Genomic DNA, 7,257 nt, shown 5'->3' on the forward strand with positions numbered 1-7,257 from the left:
ATACCCAACCCGCGTATATGTATTAAAACACTTAAAAAATATAAAACTCCTTATTTTCGAGCGAAGATCGCGGGTTTTACCTGCTGATCACCTGTTAGTGCCCGTGGCCCAACTGTTCCCAACCAACTCGCAACTAAAAAACTATTTTGGGAGAGGTATAAAAAGACCTCAAAGGGAAGGCCTAAAGGAGGAGAGAAGAGAGAGAAAGGTTATTATGCTGAGATTTTTCCCCTAACCAAGTCTGAAGTCCCTTGTGCCTTCTGCACTTCCCCCATTTGTACAGGAAACCCTTGTTTCCTTGTGTGTTGATGTTCATCCACCATTTATGACATCATGGAGTGAGTCATGGAAGGAGTTTGTTAAAGGCTTGAGGCTGGAACGGATCTGGAAGGAAGCTTTGCTTGGAGCCTGTTGAAGGTGACTCAGGTGAAATTATTCCTTTTTATGTACTTTATTTGTCTATAATAAAAGAAACACATGTCTTGGTTCCCGATATAAATCTTCTTTATGTTAATGATATTCATGTTGGAATATATATGTAAATGGTTGTTTGGATTTCATAACTAACTACCTTTATTTATAACATGAAGATGGTTTCTTTATAAGTTTTTGTCCATATACTGCTGTGTTCTTTGGAATTGGTTGTTTTGCAGGACAAAAGAGAAGAAGGGAACTCCAAGAAGGGTTTGGACCCTAAGCGCCTTCTCAAATGTAGGACCTAAGGTACGTCCCCTTTACAATATAATTTGCTTATAATAGCATAATGGTTGTGTTAATGTGTGTTTCTCTGTATAGATAACTTTCAGTCTGCTAGGGTTTCAACCCAAAAATCCCTAGGGGAACATTTCCCTCCAACAATGGGCAAGCTGCAAATGATGTGGACATGGAACGTGTCCCTTTGGTTTAGTTGAATCACTCAGAAAAGGCCATGGTCAAGGACAGTCAAAGCGGTGGTCAACCTAAGAGTTTGCGGTGGTAGGACTCTGTTTTTCACCACGTGAAGACTTGCGTGGCAAATTCCTCAATCTCATGAGGTGTGCTAACACCTGTGGATTGCTCCGTGAACCCAAATCCAACAGCCACCACTCCTTGGATTTAATTGTAACGACTACCATATTGCTAGATCTCCGGATGTGGTTATTCACGTGTCTGTTTAGCAGCGCAGAATTTAGGAAGTAGTTGTATCATCCTTAGTTATAAATAACGTGTTATCATACGCTTGTTAGTTAGCTTGATATATGTAGTTTTGACTGTTTTACGAGCCCTATGTCATGCTCTATCTTTATATTATGACTTCATTTTAATATATGAGAAGACAGTGTTCTTAAGTTCAATTTGTGACTGATTGCTGATTGGTCGAGGTTGCAGAGGGCCCCTGTACACCTAGGCTCTGTAACTACTGTATAGTTTCTTGCTTTCTTCCTTTATGTTACTGTTTCCATAATCGTTTGCTTGTATATATTACACTGTTTTTGATATTCATGTTAACTGTTGTCCATATTGCTTTTATGCTTTCTAATGATTGTTAATTGATCAGTTTTTTTCTTTCAGGTTCTTGTAGACAGCCCGGGCAATTTCACATAGCTTTTTAATGACTAATGACCTAAAATCATCTTGTCCTTCTGCTGATTTATTTTATGAGTTCTAATTCCAGCATTGTTATTTCTTTTAGTTTTATTTTTCTCATTTACTTTTATGCAATTTAGATATCAGATTACTCAATTTGTTTATGATTACCTCCTATAGCCAGAGCGAGTCGAATGGTGAGGGGTCAAAATAGGAGTTGATGTGATATGATTTAGTTTATTTTTCTGCAAGTTAGTGATTAGATTACTCATGTCATTTTCAGTTACCTCCTATAGCCAGAGCGAGTCGAATGGTGAGCGATTGAAGGATGAATGTGTAGTTTGATCTTAGTTTCATTTATGCAATTTAGATATCAGATTACTCAATTTGTTTATGATTACCTCCTATAACCAGAGCGAGTCGAATGGTGAGGGGTCAGAATATGAGTTGAAGTAGTATGATTTAGTTTACTTTGCTTACAATTTTTGAATTGCTTTGAGTTCAGTTTTTTTCTCTTTTTGGACATCAGCAAGGATATCGGGCTTCATTGTCACTAGCTCACTGTTTGGTACATTTTTATTTTCTCTTAGGAATTGATTTCATCACTGCAAGTTTTAAAACCTTTTTGAGAATTTTGAAGTTTGGAAATTATTTTAGAGGTCACCATTGCCCTGAACACTTTTATCCATGCTTGAATTTTTCCATCTCACATGAGGGAATCAACAAAAGATAAACCCAAAAACAAACCAAAAATCAAAAATGACAAAGAATTAAGAAATCGGTTATCTTGCATATACAGTGCACTTCACTTCAACAGTTTACGACTCCCGGATTGACAATTTATATAGCAATTTAGGACACACTAAATTGACCAAACAGTATTGATCCATGGTATTGCATGTATGAGTCATATATAAAGGATAGAGACTCCCTGCGAGGAGCATCGTGTCTTATTTTTGTATCGAGCTCTGCTCTATTGGGGGTTGCCCCCTCGAAGAGGCCAGTGAACATTGCTTTCTGAATAATAAAGTATTTGTTGTTGTCTCTCACTATTCTATGTTCTCGGTATCTTTCTTCGCATATTCTGTATTTGGGTATCTTTTTGCAGGTTAAGAGCATAACAAGTGGTATCAGATCACTTTCCAGGGCCGGTGGGATCTCCATTTCTTAGCAAAAAAAATTTGGCTAGAGACGTGTTCCGGCGTCTTTAAACCACGGGATCTGTCGTTGAGCGCATAAACCTATGGATTTGGGGAGGCATGCATGCAGGAAATACAAGAGGTGGTCAAGCTTGTTGGACTCCCTTATAACCCCTGTGGGTACCCCTTCGAGTAGTAGCGCATTAGACAGAACTGCATACGGACTGTCTTCCAAGTACCTTCTGGTTATATCGGAAGCCCCTTAGCTCCTCTGCAACCTCGCCATAGATAAACCATCGGCCGTCTTGCTACTACAGTACACCGAGAACAGCACTCGGAGAGATTACTCGCCCGTACGATAGGGTAGTCGGGTTATACGGCTAAGGGTACGGTTGATCCTCCTTAGTTAGAGCCCTGAAACATTGGGCCGAGTACTACTGTCAGACCCTTATGTATATTGCGATCTGTAGCACCTGACACTCCTCGAGACCATAGTCCCCTTTTCTATCTTGGGATCACGCATCATCTCTGCCAGATCCGCTAGCGCAAAGGGGTGCAACAGCAGCAGACATCAGTCCCGTAGTTCCGACCAGCCATTTCGATCTATTAGATCCATAAGATCCACAGCAGAAATCTGTTCCACCGTTCAGAGCTATCCGATCTGCCATTCAGATCTCTCAGATCCACCGAATCTGAGTAGTTGTGTGGGGTTCCTATACCGGGGCATGATTTTCGCAGGACTTTTGGCAGCATTGACATTTTGAGGATTCGGTTACTGCAGTATTCCTAAGGAAGGAGTAAAACTCCGTTAGGAGTTTAAAAAAAAAAAGGTCTGAGATCTTCCGGGGCGCTTATTGGTGATCTAGCCCATCATAATCAGGATGACGAGCTGAGCACGGTGGTACCATTCAATTCTTATTGAAAAAAAAATTTGGGCGGTCCCAAATTTCAAGAACATCAGGTCGATGCATGGTAGAAACTAGAGCTCAAGCTATGGCCAATGAGAGAATGGACAAACTAGAACAAACCTTGTAATCCCTCCAACTTCAACTTGACAGACTAACTAACATAGTATCGAAGGGCAAGGAGGAAGCCCATGAGGAGGCTTATATTGGCAATGGACACAGTGAGGGTGAGTCTAGCCACTCTCTTCACCTCTGGGCCCCCACCAACAATCCCGTCTGCGACCTCCCAAGTTGGATATGCATAAATTTGATGGTTCCCACCCGGCAGCATAGATAGCACAAATGGAGCAGTATTTCAATCTGAATAACATCTTAGATAATTAGACTCAGCTTATGGTGGGGAGCATGTACTTGGACACTGAAAGGCGGAAATGGTGGGAATGGCATCAACGTTTCAATGGACCTTTTGTGACTTGGACCACCTTCAAAAAATCTCTTACAGACCCCTTTGACCAGGAATCTTCTTTTCTGGGTTGTCTTACTAAGCTCCGATAGACTGGCGTAGTGGATGAATATGTTACAGCCTTTGAAGCCTTAGCCTTCCGCACTAGGGGTCTCTCAGATGTGTTCTACACGGAATATTCTATCAGCGGTCTTAAAGAAGCCATAAAATCCCATGTCCTACTACACCACCCTCCCACATGGATGGAGGCTTGCAAGGTAGCTCGTAACGTGGAACGTGCGTTAGCAGCCCAGTACAGTCGCCCAAATTTCACAGCTAAGGGTCGCCCCCCACAGGCTCACAACACGACTCAAACACTTAAGGTTCAAAAGGTGTCACCTGCAGAAATGGCCGAAAGAAGAAAGCAAGGATTATGTTATTACTGTGATGAAAAATACTCCCCAAGTCATAAATGCAAGGAGCCCAAATTTTTTCAAATTGATGCCACTGATTACAGCTCATCGGAGGAAGATCCACCACTGGAGGAACATGAGGCGGTAGAAGAGGACAACCAAAAGGACAATGTCCCTGACGAACCCGTTATTTCGTTGCATGCTTTGGCCGGGATTTCTTCACCTCAAACTCTCAAAATCAGAGGTTTTATTAAACATCGCCCAGTAGTAGTCTTGATTGATAGTGGAAGTACACATAATTTCATCCATCAAAAAGTCGCAGAACCAGTGCATTGGTTTGTATGAGCAGTTTCTAACTTCCAAGTCCAAATTGCGGATGGGGGCACAATGAAATGTGAAGGCCGCTGTGAAAATGTCAAACTTCAAATGGGGGATTATCAGTTGAAGACCCACATGTTTTCCATACACATGGGAGGGTGCGACATTGTCCTCGGTGCTGAATGGCTTCGCACCCTTGGGCCAATCACAATGGATTTCCAGGAGTTATATATGAGTTTTAAGCAGAGCAACTCCACACATACCCTCCGTGGACTCCACGCGGGAGCTCCCTCTATCATCAGCTCGCATAGGATGGAAAAATTGCTAAAAAAGGGCCATCATGGAGTTATAGATCAATTTAATGCCATCCAGGCAGTCGAAACCAAGTCTCTGCCGATTCATCCTGAGATGCAACAGATTTTAAATAACCATCTGCCGCTCTTTGACAAACCTCATGATCTTCCACCCTCGAGAGGGGAACATGATCATAACATCACCTTGGTTCCAGGGGCCCAACCCCCAAATGTGCGCCCACACAGATATCCGTGCACCCAAAAGAATGAAATAGAAAAAATAATCAAGGAACTTTTGGAAGTAGGTGTCATTCGTCCCAGCATTAGTCCTTATTCATCACCAGTGGTCATGGTGCTCAAGAAAGATGGGGAGTGGCGGATGTGTCCAGACTTCAGGGCCCTCAACAAATTGACAGTCAAAGATAAATTTCCCATCCCGGTGGTTGATGATTTGTTGGATGAACTCAATGGGGCTCAATTCTTCACTAAGCTGGATCTTCGCTCAAGCTACCACCAAATTCGCATGAAGGAAGTTGGCATTCCAAAGACTGCTTTCCGAACTCATGAAGGCCATTATGAGTTCCTGGTCATGCCATTTGGTCTTTGTAATGCCCCATCTACCTTTCAGAGCCTTATGAACCACCTTCTCAAACCATATCTCAGGAAATTTGTCCTTGTCTTCTTCGATGACATCCTCATCTATAGTTGCACTTGGACCGCACATCTTCAGCATGTAGATCTACTCTTGCAACTGCTCTGCAAGCATAAATTATTTGTTAAGATGTCCAAGTGTTCATTTGGCATGCAAGAAGTTGAGTATTTGGGCCACATTGTGGGGCGTGAAGGTGTCAAGGTGGACCCCAAAAAGATCCAGGCAATGCAGGATTGGCCTCAACATAAGACCTTGAAGAGCCTGAGAGGATTTTTGGGTCTCACAGGCTATTATCGCAAATTTGTCCGCAATTATGGTTGCATAGCAAAGCCCCTCACTCAACTCCTGAAGAAAAATTCATTCTTCTGGAATGAGCATGCACAATAGGAATTTACAGCTCTCAAAAATGCCATCTGTTCCACTCCAGTCTTAGCACTCCCTGACTTCACCAAATCTTTTGTCATTGAATGTGATGCTTCGGGTACGGGTATTGGGGCAGTCTTAATGCAGGAAGGGCGACCTTTGGCCTTCACAAGCCAACAACTAAGTGGGAAGAATCTTGGCCAATCTACCTATGAGAAGGAAATGATGGCCATTTTACATGCAGTAGAGACCTGGCGACCTTACTTATTGGGGCGACGTTTCCAAATCCGCACAGACCATCACAGTCTTAAATATTTTTTGGAGCAACGCCTATCCTCCCCACAACAAAATAAATGGCTCGCAAAAATGCTGGGATATGATTATGAGATCATTTACAAGAAAGGAATAGTGTAGCAGATGCATTATCTCGCCAATTTGAGGAGGGAAGTACCCTATTATCAATTTCCCTTCCCATTCCAGAATGGATTGAAGAGGCTCGCAGGGAATGGTTTTCACATCCCAGGCTCTCCCAACTCATTTCTCAATTGCAGGCGGATCCAAATTCCACCAAGGGCTACTTGTGGCAGGATGAGATTCTTCGCTACAGGGACAGAGTCGTAATATCACCAACATCCACCCTCAAAAGTCGCATTTTGGAAGAATTGAACTCATCCCCCATTGCAGGACATTCAGGCTTTCAAAAGATGTATGCTTGCACCAAAAGATGATTTTTTTGGACAGGCATGAAAGGGGACATCCTTACTTTTGTAGCAGAATGAGATGTCTGTCAAAGCCACAAAGGGGAGACCGTCAAAGCACCAGGCACATTACAACCGTTGCCTATCACGGCAACAATATGGACGGAGGTTTCTATGGATTTCATTACAGGTCTTCCAAAGTCAGGAAACAAGTCAGTCATCATGGTGGTTGTGGATAGACTTTCGAAGTATGCTCATTTCTGCACCCTACCCCACCCATTTACACCGACTTTGGTCACTCAATCTTTCATGGATCAGATCTTCAAATTGCATGGCATGCCCACTTCTATTGTGTCTGATCGTGACCCAATCTTCACCAGTAATTTTTGGTAGGAACTCTTCAGACTACAAGGCACCCAACTAAAACTCAGTACTTCTTATCATCCACAAACAAATGGTCAAACTGAA

The sequence above is a fragment of the Pinus tabuliformis genome, chromosome 6 (assembly GCF_031772625.1).
Source record: "Pinus tabuliformis cultivar Carrire ecotype Pingquan chromosome 6, CPIR1, whole genome shotgun sequence".
NCBI classification, from domain to species: domain Eukaryota; kingdom Viridiplantae; phylum Streptophyta; class Pinopsida; order Pinales; family Pinaceae; genus Pinus; species Pinus tabuliformis.